At 33.5% G+C, this 26,265-nt stretch overlaps 1 pseudogene; it reads right to left on the bottom strand.

Annotated features, from left to right (window-relative positions):
* The window catches only part of LOC106469943, a 94,669-nt pseudogene that overhangs the window by 21,087 nt on the left and 47,317 nt on the right, over window positions 1–26,265 (bottom strand).

Below are 26,265 nucleotides of genomic sequence, written 5' to 3'. Positions count from 1 at the left end.
GCTTTCTGCTCCTCTGTCCACCCATTCGTCTCGGCCAGTAGCTCAAATTGTCGATTGTAAAAATGTAAAGAAACAGACCAGTTATCATAAACATTGGATCAATGAATAAGACGTGAACTAAAAACTTAATATTCCAGTTATTATGTTCTATGAACAGTTTGTGCAGACTCTTTTGTTGACCAGCCTTAAGTGTTTTGCAAGCTGTACTTTTATGTGTTAGCTAATGTATTTTATTACTTTTATTTTCAAACATTGTTGGAATTCCATCTCTTCTCAAAACTTTTTTTTTCTTTTTCTTGTTGTCCGTTAGAAATGACAACAAATTCAACCGTCACTCACGGTAGTTCCAACCCTGAAGTTTCGTTGGATTTTAGTATTCGCCCATAATAACCGGGAATCAATAAGTCAGTCTATCCGCTAGAGGGTTCGCAATATATACTCAAATACTATGAGGTACTTATATTTATTTACCTTCGAAAAACAAAGAACGTGTAGTTGTGTCAGGCTGATTCTCACATATATAACAAAATAACGTTTGGGCTACATTTATAAGTCAAAAACAACCGAAGGTTCATCAATCAGTTCCTCCACTAGATGGTTGGAAGTATATATTAAAACTCGGAAATAAAAACGATCTTCTTCTGTTCTGTAACAAGTACTTTTCGAAGAACGAGATTTTTGTAATACTAAAGATTTGGAAAAAAACAAAACAAAAAATAACAAATATATTCTTACATGCTGAAAACCTGATAGGATTTTTCTGTATCTCATGATAACATGTAATATCATAGAGTATTATAAACATGCATACCTCAATGTTTTAAGTTGTTCATAATTGTTTCCAAGGGTTTTCAGAATGTTTACAGTTTTTCCATGTTTTAAAACGGAGATCAGTAAATTTTAACTTTAAAACTTTAGATCAATTTCTTGAAAAATAAATTTGTTTTCCTTATCATAAAGTCCTAAGTTATATCTTGCCATGGCATTTTCAGTGGTGAGGTTTAGTTTGTTTTGAATTTCGCACAAAGCTACAAACAAACATCAAACAACTCTTAAAAGTACAGCTCACAAATACACAAAGCTTTCTAGAATTAGACAGATCTGATGCATCTTATGAAGTGTTTTCATGGGCTTTACTTTTCTTATCCCTTTGAAAGCAATTATGTTATTCCACCATATGAAGTCATGAAGAGGCAGCAATCCAGTACAGTGCTGTTGCGTGTACCCATACGATATACAGGTATATCATATGTTATCTAACTGCCTTGGTGATAAAAATTGTTTTAAAGTTTTCATTTATTTAGTTTGTATGCAATTTTAGCATAAATACACGGTTTGGAAAGTTGTTGATATCTGCCTTGTAAAGACTTACACTAGGACCATTGTGTTTAGACCTGATGAGATCAATCCTGAAAGAAGGAAAGCTGTGGGACTAAGCACAACCTAGTAAAAGCGACTTCTTTTTCATTAACTCAAGTAGGTATGATGAATTTTCCTTTTTGTTTATCATTTAATAAAGATTGTTTACATATTCTCCAACTTTTCCAGTCTCATTATTTTACAAACACACACTACAAAGACTCAGTTAAGTTAACAGATCAGAATCACTTCACTATTTTCTAAATTATTAGTTGATCTGTCTATTTGATACTTGTTGGGAAATCAGCAGTTTTTATCTGATAATACCACACTCAAAAAACGAAATCACTAATGCTAGTTGTCCTATCACTTCTTGTGCCTATATCACAGAGAACTGTGACATCTTCCAGGCTAAGTGCAAAATGTTGTACAATGTAAAATATGTCAATATCATGGCTCTTTATTCACATATACTCATAGTCCTTATCCCTTCTATACATGCAGAACTTGAATCTTCTTCTGTGGTATTTAGAGTTCTCATTTCTGTCTTCTTTGTGGACTTTACATCTTCAGAGGTCAAAGGGTGCTTTTTTCTTACTGATAAGCATCACTTACCTGTCTCTGAGCTCGCTAATGAAGGAACTGCTGTTCCACACATTGCACAGAATCTGTATTAACTGTTTCTGAATATAAAGAAACAATTGGTACATGGTGATTCAGCTAGTTTACATGGATGCTGTTGTCTCATTTAAATCAACATAACTAACACTGTTCTTATGTGCAACTTATGTTAGGGTTTTAATTTAATGCTTGTTAAAACTGAATCAAATTATGAGATTCTGAGTACAAATACAGATTATAGTTTATTTTCTTTGTTCTTTGCAGCCAAAGACAGTACTCGATGAAATTAACTCAGAGCATTGTTTGATCAAAGAAATCAGCAACATTTTTTCATCAGTACTGTGCAAAACTAATGCTAATTATACACTGTCAGGAATCCAATAAGTTCTTAATTAGTTTAAATATTTCATAGATTATTATAGTACAGAATATGATAACAAATATAAACATGAACATACAAAAAACATTCAAAGTAATTCCTTGTGAGACTTGGTAATTTTAAATTCTTTGAAAAAATTAAAATATAGAGAAACAGTACAGTAGAATAACACGTGTGTGTGTATTGGAATATGAATACTAGAAATAGAAAACTCTAAATTAAGAAGTATATAAGTGAATGACTTTGCTTGTTGTTTCTTAATTTTTGCACAAAACTACATGAATAGCTATCTAAAGATAGCCATCCCTTATTTTGAACTGACAGACTAGAGAGTAGGCAGCTACTCAACAGCACACCGACCAGCAAATCTTGAGTTCCTCTCATCTGAATGAATAGTAGGATTTGACCATCACTCTTAAAAAAGCACCAACAGCCCAAAGTGCAGATTGTGCTTTTGCAGCAATAATTCATGAACCCTTTGATTCACAGTGTAAACATATTAACCACTAGGCCACACCTGGATCCTTACTGAATGAGAATTAAGCAGGAGTCAACAGTTATCCAAGTTTACCATTAGTCTAGTTAACACCTTAACACTTGTTGTCAAGCAGTTTGCTAATATAAATAACATCTCAACCACTACTATGTCTGTCTTATCCAAGCTGGCCTGAAAAGCCCCGGTATTGGGTGGAAGTCCTCACTGGTATTAGAAATGGCAGATGTAGTTTGGTTGACATATTATTGTACACTCTTCTTTACTTTCACCTAGAATTTCTTATTATTAATAATTCTGATCTACTTTAATATCATTACACTTGCAGGCATGATCCAATACAAAACAATAAATGTAAGAAATATATTAGTTGTTGAAAACACAGAATATATGTATTATTTCTATTAAGGACTTGGAATGTGAAAAGCAGAATACTACAGGTAAAAATATTTATACTGGTAGGTGCAGCAGTTCAATGTGCTAAAACAGTAGAATTAAATCTAATTTTTGTAAAATTGAATAGATGAAAAATTAACCAGGGAAAAAAACTCAGATATTCTCTTTACCAAACAACTGTTTTTACACTTCAAAAACATTTGTGTTTATCTGAACTAAGTATATAAAATTTTGAATCAGTATTTCAAAATTTGAAACAGATATCACATATTTATTTAAAGTTTATATTCTCTGATGTTATTTTATGACACAAGTTCTTTACCACACAATACACATTTTAAAGGTTCATTTTCATTACAATAAATGTCATTTTACACATGAAAGACATTCTATAAATTCTTTATCACAAATCAAAATCTGTACCGTTTCTCCCCAGTGTAACTGCTCATGTTTCTTTAGGTCACAATTTGTTCCAAATCCTTTGCCACACACAGCACAACAGTATAGTTTCTCTACAGCATGAATCTGTTGATGAATTTTCAGTTGAAAATTTCTCCCATATCTTTTTCCACACACTAAACATCTATATGGCTTCTCCCCAGTGTGTACCTTTTCATGCATTTTTAGACCACTACTTGTTCCAAATCCCTTGCCACACATGGCACAATTGTATGGCTTCTCTCCAGTATGTATTCGCTGATGAATTTTTAAATGAGAATTTCTTCCAAATTCTTTTCCACACACAACACAATTGTATGGTTTCTTACCAGTATGTACATTCTCATGTGCCTTTAGACCACTACTTGTAACAAATTCCTTGCAACATACACCACATCTGTATGGTTTTTCTCCAGTGTGTGTTCGCTGATGTATTTTTAGTTCAGTACTTGTTCCAAAGTCCTTCCCACAAACACCACAATTGTATGGTTTCTCTCCAGTATGTATTCGCTGATGAATTTTTAAATGAGAATTTCTTCCAAATTCTTTTCCACACACTATACACTTGTATGGTTTGTCCCCAGTATGTATCTTTTCATGCATCTTTACACCACTATTTGTTCCAAATTCTTTGCCACAAACAACACAGTGGTATGGTTTCTCTCCTGTATGTGTTCGTTGGTGCACTTTTAGGCTACTACTTGTTCCAAATTCCTTGTCACACACAACACAACTGTATGGTTTCTCTCCGATGTGTATCTTCTCATGCTTCTTTAAGTAATTACTTGTTCGAAAACTTTTGCCACACACAGCACAATTGTATGGTTTTCTTCCAGTGTGAATGTGTTGATGAAGTTGTAAGTGACAACTTTTTCTAAATTCTTTTCCACAAATAACACAATTGTATGGTTTTTCCACAGTGTGCACCTTCTTGTGCACTTTTAGGTTACAACTTGTTTTAAATTTTTCATTACACAGACCACAACTATAAAGTCTTTCACCAGAGAGTATCTGCTTATGTGTTTTTAAATAATCATTACTGGCAAATGTTTTTTCACACACAGAACAACTGTACAGTTTCTCCCCCGTGTGTATCCCCTCATGTTTCTTTAATTGGCTATTTGTCATAAGCCCTTTATCACATGGTATATAACTATATGGTTTCTGCTCATTTTGTATCCTCTCATATTTCTTTAGAGAATTTTTGTTAACAAAATCTTCACTACACTCAATACAACTGGACAGTGTTTCAATGTTGTTAGATATGTGTTTTTGTTTTAGCTGATTATTGGCTATTGAAAATGTTTCATCAAACACATCTCTACTGCTTGGTTTCTGAGATTTGCTTTATTTGTGCCTCTCTGAAGGGAAACTCCTTTCCACAATTGTTGTTTGTATACATCTTTGGATCTAGAATCAAAAGATAGATGAAACAAATAGTTATTAATATATGCATTATATATACACTGGTAACTTCTTAAATACATACTCTACTGGTTTTTATTCAAGAAATTGCTAAAAATATCAATATCTAATTTCAAAGAGACACATTTCACTTTTCACCGTCAGTTTACCCAAGTACTCAGCTTTTTCTGTTCCTACTGCTTGTTTCAAAGTTTGGTGAAAAAAATTAAATATCAAAGTCTCGTTTGTTACTTAGGCCATCCTAAATAAATTGTGTTTAACATCAACCACTCATGTAGCTTTAAACACAGATATTTCATTAAGAATAATCCTGAAATCCACCATATGTGATACTACTGTCAGCTTACACGTTTACTCTGTACTTGAATTGACATTCAGAACACTTTGAGCAGTTCTGTTAATCTTTTCTGGACTGGAGAAGTGCTACAAATATTTTTTGCTTTTTACCTTTTCACAGTATAAAACTCAGAAAAAAGATACTAAATAGTATCTAATTTCAGCTTAAAAAAATTCACCTTATTTGATTTATTTTTCTATAATCTTTTTTATGTTGTGAAATTTCTAAATTTGTGAGACACTTTGAAAAATATAAAAAATACATCCTTTCATCTTAAAATTTAATTTTTTTAATGTTGATCAGTTTGTTTGTTTTTATAGCACTGCAAGTCCATAGACGTACTGCTGCCCCACCCACTGGCAGAATCGGGGAGAGAGGGGGGAGGGGCAAAGGAACCATGCCCCCTAAAATGAAGATAATAAAAAAAATGTCATGATGATTTTAGCTCACAAACAGGTGCTTTGTTAGTATGATTTCTTACAAAGTGAAATATGTTTTCTAGCCTCATTTTTGAAAGTTTAGCACTGAAAGTATACAAGACGATTTTTTGAGTCATTTTTAGCAAATTTCTCTATTCCAGATGACACAAATATGCTGAGTTTCCAGGAGCATCGTCCCTGGATCCCACGGTATAGATGCTCGCACTCGCATTGGCACCTTTGGTGCCATCTCTCCAAAACTTTGGCTCCCCTCAAACACTAACTCTGGATCCACCAGTGGTCCCACCAAGGGACATGTTGATCAGAAGGTTCCATTTTATATATCCAGCTTCAACTTGATAGACATACACTAATGTATATATTTTTATACTTTATTATAGATAGAAATGATCACCGATAACTCTGTCAATTTTTGCCATGTTTTATGATTTATTTTGTCAATAACAGTACAGTATACACCACATCAGGTAAGTATGTTTTTGAAGTTAACATTTTCCTAAATTGAAAATGTATTTCCAATAATACTTACTTTCTCTCACACTCTCCTGCCCTTCTTCCCCTCTAAAAGCTGGAGTTAGAGACTGGGATTGAGTCAGTCTCAAAAAAGTGATAACATTATCTGAATGAGATGCTTATATACAGTACCAGGATAGGGGGCGCATTGACGTAGGTGAAGAGGGTCACGGGATAATTATCGCCAAGAGTAATTAAGTGGGGTATAAAAGACTGGTGCAAATGAGATAAAATCAGACAAATGCTTAGATGGGCAAAGGAAGAAACCATGGCAGTCGAGTAATAAGCTATCAGTATGAAAGGAGGTAAGTATTATTGAAAATACATTTTCAATTTAAAAAACATTTTAACATAATAGATATAAGTTGATCTATACCACAAGTATTGAAAGTAAAAATATTGTTATCTAACTTGAAAAAGCTATTAGTGACTATTTTCCGCTCGCATTGATAGGTAGAATACCACATTGATAAGGTGGAGGAGCCGGTGAGAACATTATCCATACATAAAGCTTCTGCATAGATTATAGGTGTGTCAATAGAAGATTGCCACCCTAGTGGGGGAACTGCACTACATCCACAACACGTATGTTCTTATAGGCCAGGCCCCACCCAGATAGCTGAGGCTCCACTAAAAAGCCATGATCCCCATACTGAAGTGTACAAACCTTCTTCTCAAACAGAAGTAATCCAAAAGGCAACACCCCAGGCTCAGAATGATGGGATCCTGTATGCCTTACTCAACCTGAAGAAACAAAACTCATCCAGTCTGGAATTATGAACATTCATCCTCACTCCCCAACCAGTATGGGCAAGGTAAATTCCACTTGCCCCTGAAATTATGGGGAGGACATGGAACAACAGTGCTCAACCAAGGACCCGGGATGGGACCACTCTGCATTTGGAATTACAAAGAAACAGTGGATCCTCTCCATGAACAATGTACTAAATTAATATTGATCAAAAAGAAGGGCCACACTCAACCCAACTGGATAGCCGAGCACCAAATCTAAAGAGGTATTACAAGTAGGCTCACGCGAAGACTGGTGCAACTCCCACCGAAATCTAGGGAAAATATCCAGGGACCTGGGTAGGAGGGCCTTCAACTTTGCCCTTTTTTTCGAGAGTGGAGGAATTTACTCTAACACTTTTGAGGAAAAGCCTCTGTCCACTATCCCAGTGACTGGAACTGAGTGTGGTAAGGACTCCCTAGCTCCACTAGTAGAATCTGGGGGATAATGCACACTGGGGAATCCTGAGGAACAGTGCAATAAGTGAACCAAGTTCCCTAAATTTTAAAAGCAAACCAACCCCGATTTATTCAATACTATGATCGACAGAGATGGGCAGGATACCCTTATGCTTTACTCATGATAGTCCATGAGTGGTGGTCCACCATAGTACAGTAATATTTGTTTGTGTAGGGAAGCATATTATGCTAGGAGACTTGTATATATAAAACACAACGATTTGTAAGCATAATGAAAAACTTAACACATATTACATGTTTTGACAGAGCATTGGAAGAAGACAGACCAATGCTCTGTCAAAACATGTAGTCTCTATTAAATTGTTTATTGTGCTTACAAATCATTGTATCTTATATATACAAGTCATAGTACAGCAATACCACCCAGTCAGCCTCTAGGTGGTCTAGTATATTCACTTAATGGTTGCTAGTGCAGAATTGGTTTGATAAAACACACCTGCCTGGGCAACACTTGCCACAGAGTGGGATCATGTGAAAATAAGTTAAGGGACCCTGAAAGGTAGCAATGAACATACTCATCCTTCTGTAATCTAGCAGATCAGATATAGAAGTGAGAAATGATGATCAGATGAACCAGTGAAAAGGATGTATCCCCTTCACTGTCTGACAGTGTCTTGGGCAAGAAGAACTGGTCTGAAGATATAAAGAGAATGAGAAAGTAGTCTGTGGACAAACAGCACAAATCACTCTGACTGGTAATGTCTGTAGGTCAATAGCTACGAAAAATAAACCTTCAAGTAAAGTGTATACATTGAATATAAGAGTCAGGTCACAAACAAGTGTTAAGAAAGAGCATGTAATGTAACTTTAATATACCTGTTAGGTAACTGTAATGGTCATTTGGGACCAGGGACCCAAAACGACTTGAGAAATTTGGAGAGTACTGGGGACTCAAAGAATATGTAATCATGAGAATCAAATGGTAGGCAATAAAGCCGCCTTAAACAGGGTGATTGTGAAAGATTCAAAAACCTCTGCCAAAGAGCCAGGTCAAAAAACAAGTTATGGTTAGCCCTTCTGATTGAAATGGGTTTAATCTCCTCTCAATACACCATTGCCGATATGCATGTCATTTCTATTGATAAATGCTCATCTCGTACTAAGCAAAAAGTGAGACAGATACATGGCAGACTTAGAAATTAAACCATGATGCTATGTGAAAGACTGCATAACCTCTATGCCTAAAGCTTGAGCTTCTAGATAGCCAGGTGTACCATGTCAGATCATGGCTGCCTCCACAGAGATAGCTTAAGAAGTGGACACTCAGGAAGGTACAGCAGAAGCAGAAACCAGGGTGTAGCAGCCAATCAGGTGCTATCAACAGGACCCAATAATGGGTTGGAACAAATCATAATTAGTACCCTGGATAACATATGGAGAAAAGGACTACAGTTGTAATCTTGTCCTGTCCTGATGAAATGTATTCATTGCCAAAGACCACAGATGAGGTACTTGAGATCAAATTGCCAGTAGTTGGGTGATCCAATGAGAGGCCAACCTTCCAATCAGTTGCCAAATGAGAGTCAATCCAACAGAACCTTGTGATGCAGCATATATTCCATTGGGAAAATCTGTTTGTCTTGAGACAATTGATCTGCTATCAGAGGCATCATCCGTGGAACATGGCAAGCTAGCATGGTAAAGATAGGAATGGTCCTGAGAAAGAAGTTCCAAAATTCGAAAACAAGGAGTCCTGGACCAAGTGCCTCCTTGACAAGAAACCTAAGACATCATTACCACCACCACAGAATGTGAACCTTGGAGAATCTAGGCATTGATATAGACAAGAAAGATCGATGACTGGACACCAGTCTCCTGTCTGCATAGGCCCAGCAACTAAAGGGAATAAAACCTTGGAAGAACCATCACGACTCTCTCACTACCACCATATTAACCAAACTCTGATAGATCTAGAACTAAGTTCCAAATCATGATGATCTGAGGGAGATGGAACCCCTACAGAGATTGGGTGGAAAATAGTGGTGAAGATGTGAACTGAATGACTAATACTGACTCATGGACCTGTAGTGCTCCTGCATCCGTGGTTAAGGTTACCACATGTCCAGAAATTCTTGGAGCCGAGCCCCCACAGACCCTGAAGTCATACAATAATCACCAATGCCACTGGCAGTAATCCAGCCAAACAGCGGAACCCTTGGATATAGAAAGAATCTATTCTGGGTACCAATGTACTGAGGGGCTGATGTCAGGGGTCGGGACTCATGAATAGCAGCGGAACTATGACCCCCCTGTAGGAGTCGATGAAATTCAAGACTCCAACGACAATAGGGAGGAATGTAGAAGCCGAAAATTTAACCAAAGTGCATGCTAACAATGTATCCAGATTGTCATTAATGAAGTTGGTGATCCTGAGAGTCTTCCAACAAAGTGAAGTGAAACAAAAACAGTGTGGGATTTTATTAGAGGGGATATTGATCTGTTCAGGTTAACTACAAACTACGTCTCAGAACTCCGAAATTCAAGGAACAGGTGTATTATTTGAGAATCAGAAAATGCTTCCACATGGCAGTGGTAAGGGGTGTTGCAAAATAAATCACACTTTTTCCCCAAGAGCATAGCAAAATAAAATAAGATTTTAATTCAATCAAAAAAGTAATTCCAAGTATCCTTTTCGGCAGGATTTATATCTGGAGAGTTCCCAATCCACATTCCCCCACTTTTTCACGAACCACTCTTTCAAATTCATCAATTCTGGCATTGCGATGTGTCAATTGGATAACTTGAATTCTTGGAGCATGTCTGCAACTAGTTTTTGAGCCATCCCGAAGGCAGCAAATGCGACACGAACTTGAGTTCTAGCGAGCACCATGATTCAAAAGTTTTTGCACAAAATGAAATTCGATGAGTCAAACACCCAAGAGTACGGTGAAATGATGTTTTCTCACAAGTGATGATATTCACAGTCCTATCAAGTTCATCATTACTTTGGGGAAAAAAGTGTGATTTATTTTGCAACAACCCTTAGGCTAAATTAAAATGTTCCGACACCGTTTAGGATAAGGCATAAATGTCCCTTCATGTAACTGAGAAGTAAAGCTTCCAGCATAAACCACAATATCCATGGCTGGAGAGAAAACTAAAATTTGCTCACAGACCTTTCAGCAATCAAGTAAGGTGCTGACTCAAAAGCAGCTGGGAAAAGGCCCAAAACTTCACACTCAACCAACAGAAGAAAATAAATCCAAGGCAGCTTATCCCAAATAGTCCTCCTTTTTGTATTTAATAGGTCATTTAAAGACTGTGTTAATTATCATTGATTGGAACACTAATAGGTCATTTAAAGACTATGTTGATTATCATTGATTGGAACAACATTTTGTTGGGTAAATTTGTTTTGTTAGAGAAAAGCAATGTTGGGCCATCTACCATGTCCACAGGGGGACTGAAAAACCAACATACTAAAAGAAGGCACAGGAAAAAGCAAATCTAGGTTCTCTCCAGAATGTCGAATATTGCCCTCAATTGCAGCCTCAGATCCCCCTGTAGGACCACCACAGAACTGAATATATATGTCTCCATCTCAATACGAATAAGGTCACTGACAGTCACAACCTAGAGTGACTCTCCTCTCTGATTGTTGTGTGATGCTAGATATCAGAGTTGGGATAGGAGAGACCTGATTTACCTCCGTGCTGGAAATAATAATCTGGGAATTGATACTGTAAACTGGCTGGCCAATCGGAATGAAAATTTTATTTTATTTAAATTATTATTTTGAAAATCAGCTAGATAACATGGATAACGTTCAAAGTATCTCCGAATGAGATTGTAATACTGGGAAACCCATGAGTGATGCTTTGTTGAGAAAAAGTGATAACATTATCTGAATGAGGTGTTTATATACAGTACCAGGATAGAGGGCGCATTGATGTAGGTAGAGAGGGTCACAAGACAAATATTGTGAAGGGCAATTGAGTGGGATATAAAAGACTGGAGCAAGTGAGAAAAAAATCAGACCAATGTTTAGATGGGCAAAGGAAGAAACCCTGGCAACTGAGCAATAGCTATCAGTGTGAGAGAAGGTAAGTATGTTCAGGAAATATAGCTTCTTTGCAATAAATAATAAGTTAGTTTATTTATATGCATTATAGGATTTGAGTCATTAGAATATTTTGCCAGAGTCTATCATACTCACTAAACCTAGCTAGTCATTATGTCTTGTTGTCAAAATTTTTGTAGGCTTCAAACTTTCACACAGATATAATTTAACATAATAAAATTTTAACTAATGAAAACAATGTCTAAAGAAACTAAAAAAAATTAAGAGATCTGTAGTTTTTTCCCATGTTTCCAAAACTTTCCATGAGATTCCGTCATTCTTCTCAGCAAGAACTCAGCATTGTCATTTTCCCACAAAGCCATAAAGTAATGCTCATACCACTTTGTTTATTCTAAAGTGATATAAAAAGTTGATATTCTGCTCTATGCAATGGTATTTAAACTTTGGTTATAGCTATTTTCAAAGTTAAGTTTTCCATATAACTTAAAATGATATTTGAGGTTAGTGTTGAAAGGACTGTACATTTTTATATACATCAGTTAGGTGACTTTGTTGTTTTTGTTTTTAGTATGTTTGGTTTTTATTTCCTCCCTCTCTTTTTTTTAAGTTTAAAACCTGAAGTTAAACCAGAATTCACTTTGGATGGCTTTACTAATGTGGAGACTATGTACTGTCATTATCACACTATTTCTGGATTATACAAACTATGGTTCTTACATTTACAGTATTAGACCAGAGTAGGAAATTTCCTAATATTATCAAGACTGCATAGCTAACAAAACTTTGTTGGGTTTTCTTCCTTTTTACATTCCACAAAGGGTTTAGGTTCCAGTATGTGATGATTTTCTTTTCCTGAATAACTTAATGAAATATAAAATACTTTTGTATCAGTTGTTCTTTTCTGTATACTGTCTTTTCACATTGTTGGATACCAAAATCAGTAGACTAAAGCTAATTAACCAAGGAAAGTCTCGATGTATGTTACCATAACCACATCGTTTTATGGCAAGATATAATTATACAAAAAAATATGCAATACCTAAAGAGATACAAAAACTTTCCTAATTCACCAATGATTTTGCAATAATAAACAGTTGTTGATGTTATACAAATGACCATAAAAACAATATTGTTAATATTATAAGTTTCTATTTCAAAATTCTTGAAGAAAACTACCCAATTTTTGATAAAATCAAACTGACAAACTAAAAACAATATGGTGATATAAATGTAAAAACTGTTGAGCAGGGATGTATTTCCTATTAGGCAAACTAGGCAACTGCCTACAGCACCACATATGAGGATGTATGGATAGACATCTTATAAATGTGTACATTTTGATAGGAAAATAGACACCAAAATGTGAAATAAAATAAAAGAGAAACAAGCAAACAAAATGTAGTTTCATTTTCCCCCCTTTTTGCATCTGTTCCCACAGTTTGCTTTTATTTCTTATATGCTGAATGGAGGTGGGGGATAACTTCTGTCTAGGGCCCCACAAATCCTCATATACAGTCTTGTTCTTGAGAAGATATTGTACTTACCAAATGAATCTTCCATAACAGAGTCAAGATGTAGCAACTCTTCTTGGAATTCATTTTCTTTTTTTACAGTCATAACATCATGTTTTGAACTACTTAGATCATCATCATCACTCTCACTAAACTTTGAAATAACATCACCTATTGGTACATCATCTGGTGGCTTATTTCTCTCTCTGACAAAACTGTTCTGTAACAAAAATTCACAGTCAAAAGACCAGTACAGTTAAACTCAGCACATAGTTACTTAATTGTAGCAAAAACTAAGTATTTGAAGACCTAGTATGCAGAAGACAGGTGTATTGATTTATCACAGTTGGAGTTGATAAAAAAAAAACATCATGTTGTAGCTGAAGAAAAAATTAACTCTTTATTTACAACAGAAGAAGTAAAAATAGACAGCTAGACATTCAGGACTATTGCATTTTAAAGTCAAGGCTTAAAAGTGAAGTAAATAAAACACTGTATTAAATTAATGAGTAAATGGAAGTTATATTTATATAAATGCAAATTAAAATAAACTTAACTGAGAATGAAGTAAACACAAAACGTGCATGACCAGCAGATTGAAGATCAACAAAACAAAAAAAAAGACCAGAATTTCCAAAGTAAGTCTTGACTCCTTCAAGCCAGAATCAAATTTATTCTTTACAGAGATCAAAAACCATCTGGAATGAAAGTTCCAAAATGCATGCACAGTACATCTTCTCTCTGTAAATGACCAATCAGAAAATTGGATCACAGGAATCTTGAAGTTTCTCTGTTTCATATGACAGTCATAAAGTGGTATTTATAGACAAGGTAAAGAATGATACAGTACAACTATTCTACATATTAGTTAATAATTTTCTTAACCAGTCCAGCTACAGAAAGAAACAAGCTGAATTTGTCACATGACCTCATCCATATTTGGTGAATTCAAATATACATACATCATCATCATTATAAGAGACCTATTTGTATTTCTTTGGTTTGCTAACTCAAGCTGTGCTGACGAGCCTTGTATAGGCAAATTTGCAGTCCACAGCAGAGGGTGTGGCCAATCAAGGAATATGTTAAGCCTCTACTTAACAGATTCTATTTTCAATTTTACTTTGATGAAAAGAAATTAAATCTCTTAATATAAAGTTAAAAAGGATCTAAAAGCCAACATCCATGGACTACCAACAATACTGCTGTAATACAAAAAAAAATGTTATACTTTGTTTATTTCTACTCATATACTTTATCTGTCTAAAGTTGAAACAATTTCAGCAGCTGGTATTGACCTTTTTCAGGTTGATAATACAAAAATTGCCTGCAGTGATTAGATTCCATTCAAATAAAGATCTAAGAGATTCCTTATGTTACAACAACAATACTGTCCAAATGTTATCTCAAAAACTGTATATAATTCTATTTACTGGGAATACAGAAAAGTTCTAAACTTTACCTCAATCTTCTGTGTTACGTCATAACAGTCTTCCTCTTCTTGCTTCATTTTTGCTACTTTAAAATTAGAAATTGAAGATGAAAACTCTTCTTCAGAGAAATTATCTTTATATGTTGCAAGAAACACAAGTTATATATTTTTGTGCATAACAAGAAGAAACAAGTTATGTAACAGTACACCACGATAAAAAATCTTCACTGTGAACAGTTACAGAGTTATGTTTTTTAGCCCTTTTAAAATAAAACAAAATCAAAACTAATTAAGAGTTTCAATTCTATGCAAGAAAATTAAAATTATAATTGTAATTTCACATTACTACTCTTCTGCTAAAGTTTAAATCATTGCTTATTATTTCTTAGTAAGGCTATAAATATAAAACTACCAAAAATGGTATGAAGCTAGAATTGTTCTTAAAGAACAAAAAAAAATTATGTGAGCCTTATCATTATTATACGGAATAAAAATGTATTCTTCCTTAGTCAGATATTTCCTTTATTACATTGTTTGGTTCTGGATAAAAATGTATTCTTCCTTAGTCAGATATTTCCTTTATTACATTGTTTGGTTCTGATTTTATATATATATATATTAATTATTCTTTTTGCCAATTGTCAAAATAAATGGCTTTTACTTATATATTTCTTGATACTATAAATATATACTATGTTGTTGTTGGGCTTAGGATTCTTCTACAGTAGGTGTCTGTGACTTGTTAGTGATAAATTCAACGATGAATAAACAGCACACACTTTACTTGTTTTCAAATAATAATAATATATATATATTTGGAACAAGTTAAAAGTATGTACAACAAAGTCTTCACACTATAGAGATTACAGGCATATCATTTAACACTATTTATATAAATTTTTCTTCTTGTTGTCAAAAGTCCACTCAGGCCTATTCAATTACTTTAGAATTTCAGTTGACAAGTTGAACTATCTTGTCTATATTACTATTGCACTAGTATTCTGTGTGCAATTCACTTACAGTTGTGGCACAAGTTACTGTAATTCGTTTGGTTTTATTTCTTCTGAAGATCCTCTGTTCCTTTTGTCAAAGTGTACCCATGCTGATTCAATTACTTCAGAACCATACTTTGACGGAATAAATTATCCTTCTTATATTTTTTTATATTGTTAGTTTCACTCTAACATATTAAACGTTAGGCCTATGTCAGTCGTTAGGCCTATCACATGTACGGTACTTAACTTCACACAGCTATATTCTCTTTTGCTATTATTTGTCTATTGTTGTCTGTCTACTGCTTCCTGCTCATCTCATGCTATTTATGTCTTTATTGCATAGTTGTCGGCCATTTCTATATTCTGGACACTAATTAGTTATTAACAAAACCTTATACAATCATCTGCTTTTAACTATCATTATAACAAAACTTAAAAATAATAAAGTATTCACTCACAAATATAAATTAATCATTAATATTGAAACCAAACAGTCTTTTATATCATGACAATGAACATAGCCTGTAAGACTTGTATGTTACAGTCATAAAAACAAATCATGTTCGCTATCAATAAGTGAGCTGTATTTTGCATTACTTTTACTAAGTAATCCTAAAGAACCTGCCTATACATGCCATTATAACAGTACTTTTATTGACGATGTTTTTAATTAAAAGTATAATTTGTGTAAAAGAAATTTTATGGCTACAGACATAAAAGTATAGAACTATTGTTACTCAACAAGAAATGATTGTATATCAAGTGGGCTAATGAAACATAAATGTATTTTCTAAACTTCTTTTGGGTTGCACTACATTGGGGCACACAAAGAAATTAAAAATGGAGGTTTTCCAAAATGGGGGGGGGGGGGCAAGAACTTTTCTAAATATGTTTGATATTTTGCCTGGGCACTAAATATTTAATAATTACATCATCCTATTATAGTATTTAAGATATTTTTAAATGCCCATTCCTGTTAATTTCACAGTTTACTGTACTGAAAGAGACAAAACTATATGTTTATTTATTTCAATTGTTAAATTTCTATATACAGTACAAAACTCGTATGTTAACTAGTGAGGGTTAATTCAACTTAATTGTTTGAACTGTAATATATAAAATAATATGTTAAAAAGGTTTGATAATTTGATTCTATATTTGTTGTACTGAACTGATGTAAAAAACAAACACTTCATTTCTAACTTCATGAAAATTACTTGAACACTAACACATGGACATCAATAATCTTTATGCATCTAGTTCATTGTATTAATTCTCTAAATTTTAATAGAGCGAGATAAAACATTATTTTGTTAAGTTTTATTTCTTCATGTTGTAGCTGCTTTTACACATAAGAAAAAAAATTATAATTAAGATTAGTCTCTGTAGATGTGCAATATATTTTATTTTGTCATATTGCTAGATTAAACATTAACCATCCTCATGTTACTCTTGGACATCTATGGGTCAGGAAAATAAGTTAGGGAAAAAGCTATAATAAACAGTCAACATTAAGTCCAATGGCAAAACAAATTTCAATTCTAAACATTTTACTTAACTGCAAGGCAATACTTTTTCTGTTCCTTCATCTTTTTTCATCAAATTGACAACTAACAAAGCACTCTGCTCCTCATCAGTTAATGGCTCAGCTTTTGTTTTCAATACTTCCATAGTTTCATCAATGTGTCACCTAAGCTTCCAATATGCCTACCAAGGAACAAAAATTAGAATTTACACCCTTCTAATATATCATTATTCTCACCAACTCTTCTTAACAAGAAAAGAGGGCAAATATCACACTATCACGAAAACTTTTATGCCATTAGGTACATTTTAATCTTTCTTGTATCTTCAAACTAGAACTGTTTTAAATCTAAACCTTTTTTTTAATTTTCTTATAACTTATGTCCTATCAAGGATATCCTGACTCCCAGTCACCTCTATTTTAAATAAATTATATACCATTTGTTCTAAAATTATATCTAGAGTTGTTATAGATACTTAAGAGTGCATTCACTATCCAAATTGTTCAGATGTTTTGCTAAATAGTTGACTTGGCTGGATATTGGTACCTAATCGGCAGCTGAATTCAGGAAGAGTATAACCTAAATCCACCTATAAGTACTAACTAGGAAGTAAAAAAGTTATAAATAATACACAGAATATACATAAGTTAAAAACTTTTAATGTACAATAGTAATAACACTAGTAAGTATTCCATGTGTGTGTGTAATTTAAAAAAATATTAAATCAACTCAGTTATCAGTAAAATGTTTGAAAATTTCCAAAGCAAATGATCCTGCTTTCTTGTTAAGGTGATCTGGTTGAACAGTCTCTTACGCCATTCAAGCAGTGTGCTGTTCAAAGTGGTAGAGCAAATAGGATTTTAGGATGTCAGGATCTATAAAAAATATCGAATACAAGTATAGAGAGGTTATTATTTCATTGTATACAAGTCACTGGTTAGGCCTCATTTAGATTACTGTGTCAGTCTCGGACTCATTACAGAGGCACTAGCTGTTGGAAAAGATTCAGAGAATGATTACTAGGATGACATCTGGGATGGAAGAGTTGTCATATAAGGACATATTAATATATGTGAAATTGTTTCCTCTTGAAAAAGAGGAGTTAGAAAAGATCTGAAAGAGGTTTAAGATTGTTAAGGGAATTGATAATGTTGATGCATCATCATTTCTCATACTTAATGGTGAGAATGCAAGGACTAAGGGACACAAATATAAATATAGATTGCATTCAGATGTAGCGAAAGCAGTATATTTAAAGGAATTTAAGGGAAGGCTTGATAAATATTGGATGATAAGAGCTAACTTATAATTGTTGTTGTTTTTTAAGTTTAGTGGATGGAATAGCCTAGATGGACCAACATGTTACTTGTTGTCTTTAAATTTTATGTTACTTTTATTATAGTAAATGAATATAATGGTTTTTCTAAAAAATAATTTCAATCATTATCTGTCTAACCAATTCTATTTTAACCATCCATGTACTAAATAATTAGCTGTTAGCTATCCTAGTTTTTAAAGGAATTTAATATTCATTTTGAGTTTTTGTAATACAATATTCTATGTTCTCATTAATACAAGATGATCAAACGTTTGTCAAAAACTACTTATTAGGCCTCAGTACTTTGATTTTGCATTTTTGTAAGCTATGCTTATATCAGTAGATCATGTTATTTACTAAAAGCAAAGCAGGGGGGGGGTGTTCACTTTCTAATTCAGACTTCTCATTTAAATATACTTTTCCTGGAGTTAACATTAATGAATTTGAGGTTATAATATGAGAACAGTAGCCACTATGCATTTTGTGGAAATAACTGGTTTCTCTTTGCCTCAACTACTGGGAACAGGTACTCACAGGCTGGGTCTGATAACAATCTTCATTCCAAATGAGATACTACTGGAAATACAGCTTTGTTCAGTTTCCACCACAATAATGGATTGCTTTAAATATTCTAGAGATTAACAGAAGTTAATTTCAGTGGTGACAGAAACTTCTTTCTCATTACCAGTTTTACCAATATCATTAATACCATAGGCACCTGTTGATATTTCACTTTACTAATCCCTATCAGGTGGAGCTAGTGGTGAGGAGTCACTTCCACTATCTCTGTCTTCGACCACATTTGATTATGAAATTGTTTCACTGTTGATCCAACAATGTAAAAGTTGACACTTTGATTGCTTTGTACTTCTGCAAAATCTAGTTACAAGCATTTCTCTAAAGGATGCTTACCCTGTTCCCAGTCCAAAGTGGTACGTGTTATCCTTTGACAGATAATAATGTAAAGTATCTGAAATTACAGTCTGTGTAACAATGTTTCTAATAATTTCTTCAAATGACTGAAGCAGTTTTCAACACACCTTCAACATGGAACATTCCTCACTGTTGAGATTGGTGATGTTATTGTCAGTAGTATATTGTCATCTTTCGCTCCAAAAGACTTTCAAGGGAGTAGTAAGCTAACTTCCTCCTTGTTTGTAATCTTGTAAGGTTTCTTTTGATATATATATATTTAAATTGTTTTGTATAGCCATTAATTTTAAACATGTTAGAGATGGGGGCTAAAATGTACAACAACCTTTCTACTGACTGTTGTGAGATCAACTACGGCTTGCTGGAATTCCAACTATAATGTGAATATTCATCCCAAAGTATTATGTGATCTTTTGTTTACTTTTCCATACTTACATGTCCCATGATTTGCAGAAAAATAAACAATGTGTTTGTAATAATCATATCACCCATGACACATGCAAAAATTAATTCTACACTATAATTATTACAGTATTCTATATTGTATTTTATTACCTATTCAGAATAATACCAAATATCTAGTAAAATTACAAAAACTGAGAAATGCATGCTACAAATATTCTAATGAGTCCTACACCATTGCATCAAAGTTCTGGCTCTGGATCTGCAGACTATCTACTTCTCTTACAACTTGGAAATTTTAAATAAGATTGGAGTTGGAATTTCATTAGAAAACTGACAGTATATCATTTAGCTAAATATCTTAATATATAAATGAGAGTGGTTCTTGTATTACATACAATTGTTTGAATGTATTTGTATCAATTAAATGTTGTCTTTGCTCTAACTTCCCTATTATAATATTCTGATGCAAAGAAATGTATATTTTATTGTAATTGTTTGGAGTAATTTTTAGGAGCCAGTAATTTCTAGTGAAGACATAACCAAGCTGCTGTATGGTAAAAATATCAGATTGTGCTGTCACAATAGATAAAATCTATACTTCTGATCAAATTTTGTCACTTGGCCCAATCAAACTTACACCTAGGACACATGAGAATCTTCCCAAAATCATAACCCACTTATCATTTGCAAAATGATGTACATAAGTAAGAACTATGCTTATGTTGGTCATAAATATCTAATAATAATATCTGGTAATGGGGGAGTATGTTTTCCAAACGAGTGTGATTTTGCATTTGATTAGTATGTGCCATTTTAACAGTTTAAACCACGTTGTATATACCTCAGACTCCCAACTCAAAGCCTAGCAAATTGTTTGAAATTAACTATTCAACCACGTGATATTGGCAGAATATGAGTAAACTTAAATATTAAACAATACATTTTTTTAAAATCCATTACATAAAAGTTTTGTTTGTTTTGAATTTTGTGCAAAGCTACATGAGGGCTCTCTGTGCTAGCCACCCTTATTTTAGTAGTGAAAGACTAGAGGGAAGGCACTAGTCATCACCACCCACTGCCAACTCTTGGCCTACTTTTTTACCAATAAATAGTGGGATTGACTGTTACTTTATAATGCCCCCAAAGCTGAAAGGGTGAGCATATTTGGTTTAAAGAATCGAGCTTGTGACCCACTGATTGCAAGTCAAGTACCCTAACCACCTGGCCATGTCAGGCCACTTAAAAGTTAAATACCTAACATTTACTTAACCATTCTTTCTCTTTTGAGATGTTACATTCACACTGTTATAATATGAATACTTTTTTTTGATATTGTAGTAATACAACTTTCAATTTATATTTCATTCAAAAATCTTATGTAACTAATGTTATATATTATTATTCATTCATTTGTCCACATAGTTTAATTTTTTTAAACTAATTTATGTGTTAACGAAACTTGTTGAACTGTAAATTTCTAGTTTTGTCGGAACGAGAAGTATTAATTAATAATAATATGATAGGCATGTACTATAACAGCACGAAATGTTAATATGTTACTGTTGGTCTTTTACCACATACTGAAATTAGTATGTAATTTGTGGATTACCTGAAAAAGTATTACCAACGGTAGACTAGACTAACACAACTTCAGCGAGTTTTAAAAAGGTGTATGTGCCTACATATATTTTTTTTATATAAACGGACAAATAATCGCTAACCTATTCTCATCTTCAGATATTGGACAAATTCAAATGAAAAAAAAAAACGTATCGCTCACAGTGTTAAACGAAAGATAAGCTGTAAATAGACAAATATCTAAATAAAGCAAATTATTAAGTCAATCAAGAAATCTTACAGAAATTGTGATAATATTAAAAATAGTTGAACAATCACTAACTATTATAAACTATCACACTTTATCGTCTATAATGTATAAAAAGTTTAACAAATCAAAATGCGCCACACAAAAACAATTGTTACTAGTTTAATAAATAATATTTAAAAAGTGAGTACATGAAAACACATGCAATAAAGACAAAAAATTAATCAGTATCACATTACCGAACAAACTAGAAGCTAATATAAAAGATAATTAAAAACACAGCCGAAAATGCTAGTATGTCATGGTAACAACTTATATTTGTTTGAGTAATTATTAATTGATCTTCATTCAAGAAAGCGATGAATATTTTTATTATCCAGATGCTAAGACTTAAAGTTTCTCTACTTAGGATTAGAATTATTTTTGCAAAGGCTTGATTCAACTTACAAGGTGTTAATGAAAATATATAATGCCAATGACTTCTCGTACTTCAAACATCACTAACAACGCATCGTGTCTATATGCGTGTGTTTAAAGTACTTAATAATACTAAATACGTTTATTTGATTGTACTGTCACAATTACAGGTAAATTAATGTTTAAGTTTTAGCGGATCGAATTATGAGCCTGCTTTAAAAAGAAGAGAAAAAAGCGCTCTGCATTTGGGGCCGTGGGTGCGTTGTAAGGATGACGGTCAAATCCCGCTATTCAGCCATGCGGTGGGTGCTGTTACTAACTGTGTTCCCTCTAATATATAACTTCAAAATCAGTGATGGATAGTGCAAATAGGTTTGTGCTAATGCCTGAATACAAACAAATAATGTTCATATTTTGATTTTTGGAAATACTGGTGCGGCATGAACCTTTTGATGACTGGGGGTGCGCTACTGAAGCTGGAAGAGGCTTCTTGGGTGTATATGGCACTATTTTTTAATCCATCAACTCTCAAGTAACATATTTTGTCCCATTATCTTTATGATTAGGAAAGACGGAGCCCAACGTGACAGAATTGCAAGGTTGTGACTACGTTTCTATGACATAAACTTACAATTCGCAAGAGTGGGTGTGTGTTTTCTTATAGCAAAGCCACATCGGGCTATCTGCTGTGTCCATCAAGAGAAATCGATCCCCTAATTTTAGCGTTGCAAATCAGAAGGCTTACCGCTGTCCTACCGGGAACCAATTCGCAAGAGACGGAGATCTATAATCTGAACAAGTATAAGGCATCTCCTTTAACAGGTTAATCAGTAAAACAGAGCTGCATATAATGCCGTCAGGCATTTAAAGGCAGTAAGTTTCTTTCTAATAGACTTCCAAGAATCTAAAGAGGTGCAGCAATTTGCTTATGTGATCCAAATTTTTATATGACTATAAGATTATACAGACACAAGTTCTGGGATTATTTTACTGTGACAAGTTTGGGAAGATGATAGTTGGTTCAAGGATCGTTTGAACATTCTTAATGTGACATGATGGTCATGCACTCCTTTACTGGACAAAACTGCAAAAGGTTTTTTTATACTTCAAAGTTCTATGACTGGCTCTGATACATCGTAATCTTCGGACTATAATACGCATATCTTTTTCACTAAAAATTTATCTAGAAGTTAGGATGTATATAATATATGGCAACAAATTTAAATGCTTTTTGTTGTTGTTGTTTTCAGCCAGCCTGCACCATCTTTTCTGAAACTTTTTCTCATAACTAAATGAGCACATTTAGTATGATTCCTAGACTACAGTCACATTTTATTTTCTACAGATTATTTTATACGACTCACGAATATTTTGATTCAATCCCAATTGAAATATTTTACACTACAATTACAGAAACCATCAAGTCAAACTTCCTTCAATCAAACAGTGTGGGTCTCTTTGTTGCTCTTATCTTTCCATATAAATTCATTATCTGCCAAATATTTGAATGCCAAAATATTTTAATCATTCTTTGACTTGCACTAGTGAAAATATCAGGTGCACTGTATCTTCAAATAATATGTTACAGGCCATTAATTACAGTTAACTAGACATCTCATAATCTTAACATCCAGATCAAATACATCATTTTAATTCAAAAGTTCCTTGAATGACTTTGTTTACTTTCATGATTGTGCAACACCACACTCTTATATACATACATTTGAAAATTTACACATCATCATATACACTAGTAGTTCTCCTACTTAAGTCCATGGATGTAACAAAAAAGGAGTCATAGACCTTCACAGCATCAGTGAAAGTCTAATGCCCAGGATAGATCTCCTCCTAGACCCAACAACCATCTACCCTCAGTGATCAACTCCTCCCCTCTGTCATTAGTCTTTCAGCTTGTTGAAAATGCCATTTCTTCAATGACAAAGCCTTTTTAAACTTAATACCTCAAGATAATTCATAGAAATAGACATCCAAAGAAAGTAGAAAATTCCAAAATAATATATTACCTACTCTGTGTTATTCTCAGATAAACTGATTTCCCCCAAAAGTGGCAAGATAGGATATGCAGAAGAACAGGAGTTTCTGACAAAAAATATGTTATAAAGTAGATGTAAATTCTCTGAACATGACTGCATTTGGGAAAAAAGAAATGAAAAAAGAGACTGGACACAATATAAAGTACTATAAAACAATCTTTATTCAAAAAACATATTTGTATTTTTGTATAGGAGACAGCATCTTTACTGAAGGGAGATCTATCTCTGAAGAAAAGTAATGAAGTTTTATATGTGATTGTTGGCCATTCCTAGTAAAAATTAAGGGTATTTATAACATCAAGATATCCTTTTACTTGCAGGTAAAAAGTGTACAGTCACCTTTCCTACAAGAAGACAATGGTTATACTGTAAGTGAATATCCCAGAACAAAAAGTAGCTAGAGTGAAAAGAACTTAACAATTTCCTTGATCAACATTCTATATGAAAACTATATATACCTGAATGAATGAAAATTTTGAACATTTCTTTATTAGTTGCTTATTTCTTAAGTAACCTTAGAACTCTTATGTGTATGTAATTTTCGAATCCTATTAACATATAAGAGTATATCTTCAAGTATGTACGACCCACACATTGCAATAACAGTTGTACTTTTCAACCTCTGACCTATTGGAAAACCAAATTTCTTCAATACTTTCAGTATATGTAAATGTATAGGCTTATTCATGTTCAAATCTACCAAATTAAGAAACGAAAGCAACATTAAAAATACTGTTTTAATTCACGCTTTATAATGTGTTTTGGTACCTTAGTTTAATAGCACTTTCAATCCTGACATGTTATTAAAGGCCACAATTTCATTACTGATGGAAATGGAAATAAATTTTGCCTGTCTAAGGGAAAGCCACAGATGATGGACTGATGGACATGGACCAACCAGTCACATCTGGTGAATACCTCCAACCCAGTTTAAGCAGTGGTTCAGGAGAAGGTTCATCTACAACAGTGTCATCATCAATCACTACTACCCTTTCAGCAATACCACCATCATTACTGTTGAAATTTTCATGGAATTATATTTATTTTTTAAAAATGTAAACTAATGCCAAAAAATTACACCACCAGGTAGCAAAGAGCCATTGGCCTATAAGATAGGAGCATTTAATTATATGAATTGAGGAATTTGCAATTATGATGGCATGTCAGAAAATTAGCTCTTTAATAACAGCACTAGATATCATTGTTGTTTAGCAGTTTCTATGTGTTGTTGTAATGAAAGTTAACCATTAGGCATTAATTAGAATTAGTTGTTGTAGGTGAACATACCGAAACTGTGATATTTTCAGTATAAACTGGTTTCTTTACAAGTATCAAACAGTTCCACTAATAATAGCAGATTTGACCAGGAAATACAGGGAGTACATGATTTAATAACTTGGCTGAGTTTCTTAGTGTATATGAAATAAAGATGCTGGACAAGTTTAACAAAATGAACACAAATTTTATTATTAAAACAAACAAAAAGAAAATGCAGCATGCAAACTTTCACAGACAAAGAGACAGTCACTTCTACTGGTTTGTGAGTAGGCATGCAGCTTTCTTTCTCTCAAGATAGAGTTCTGTAGAGCTAAACACTTTAATCTCCAACTCGAATTGTATTGGTCAATCTCCAGGTAGAAAACTGAACTATGAAAGCATGCCTGAATTATACAGGTAGATTTAGTTTCTTTGTCCAGTCAACAACATCACCTCATGACCTTTGTTCTCTCACAGCGTTGGTTGGCTGTAGCATTCACACATTGTCATTTCAACCCAGATGCTATATGTTACTGCAATATCCTTTCACGCAGTATAGACATTATCTACTTTAGTGACAAAAAAGCAAAGCAACTAGAACAAGTCAAACTCAATGACTTGCTGAAACCATGTGATTATGCTATAACTGCAAAGAAACTATATAAACAATAGTTTTAAAAATTCCCATATAACTGAAACAGGTATATACAAGTTATCTCTGCATATCACACAATGTATAACATATAGTTACTTGAAGCTTTTATTGAAATGGTTTTAATAGTACTGTTGCGTCATCGAGGTCACGTGACGCTAGTAACACGTCATATTCTCGAAGCTTCGTGAATTCTCGGGAGGTTACTAGACTTCGGTATTATTTTATATATAAGACGGTCAAGACGTG

Source organism: Limulus polyphemus, unplaced genomic scaffold (genome assembly GCF_000517525.1).
Source record: "Limulus polyphemus unplaced genomic scaffold, Limulus_polyphemus-2.1.2 Scaffold3735, whole genome shotgun sequence".
Lineage (NCBI taxonomy): Eukaryota > Metazoa > Arthropoda > Merostomata > Xiphosura > Limulidae > Limulus > Limulus polyphemus.
Note: the sequence above shows the minus strand (reverse complement) of the source record. Positions and strands in the feature narration are given on the sequence as shown.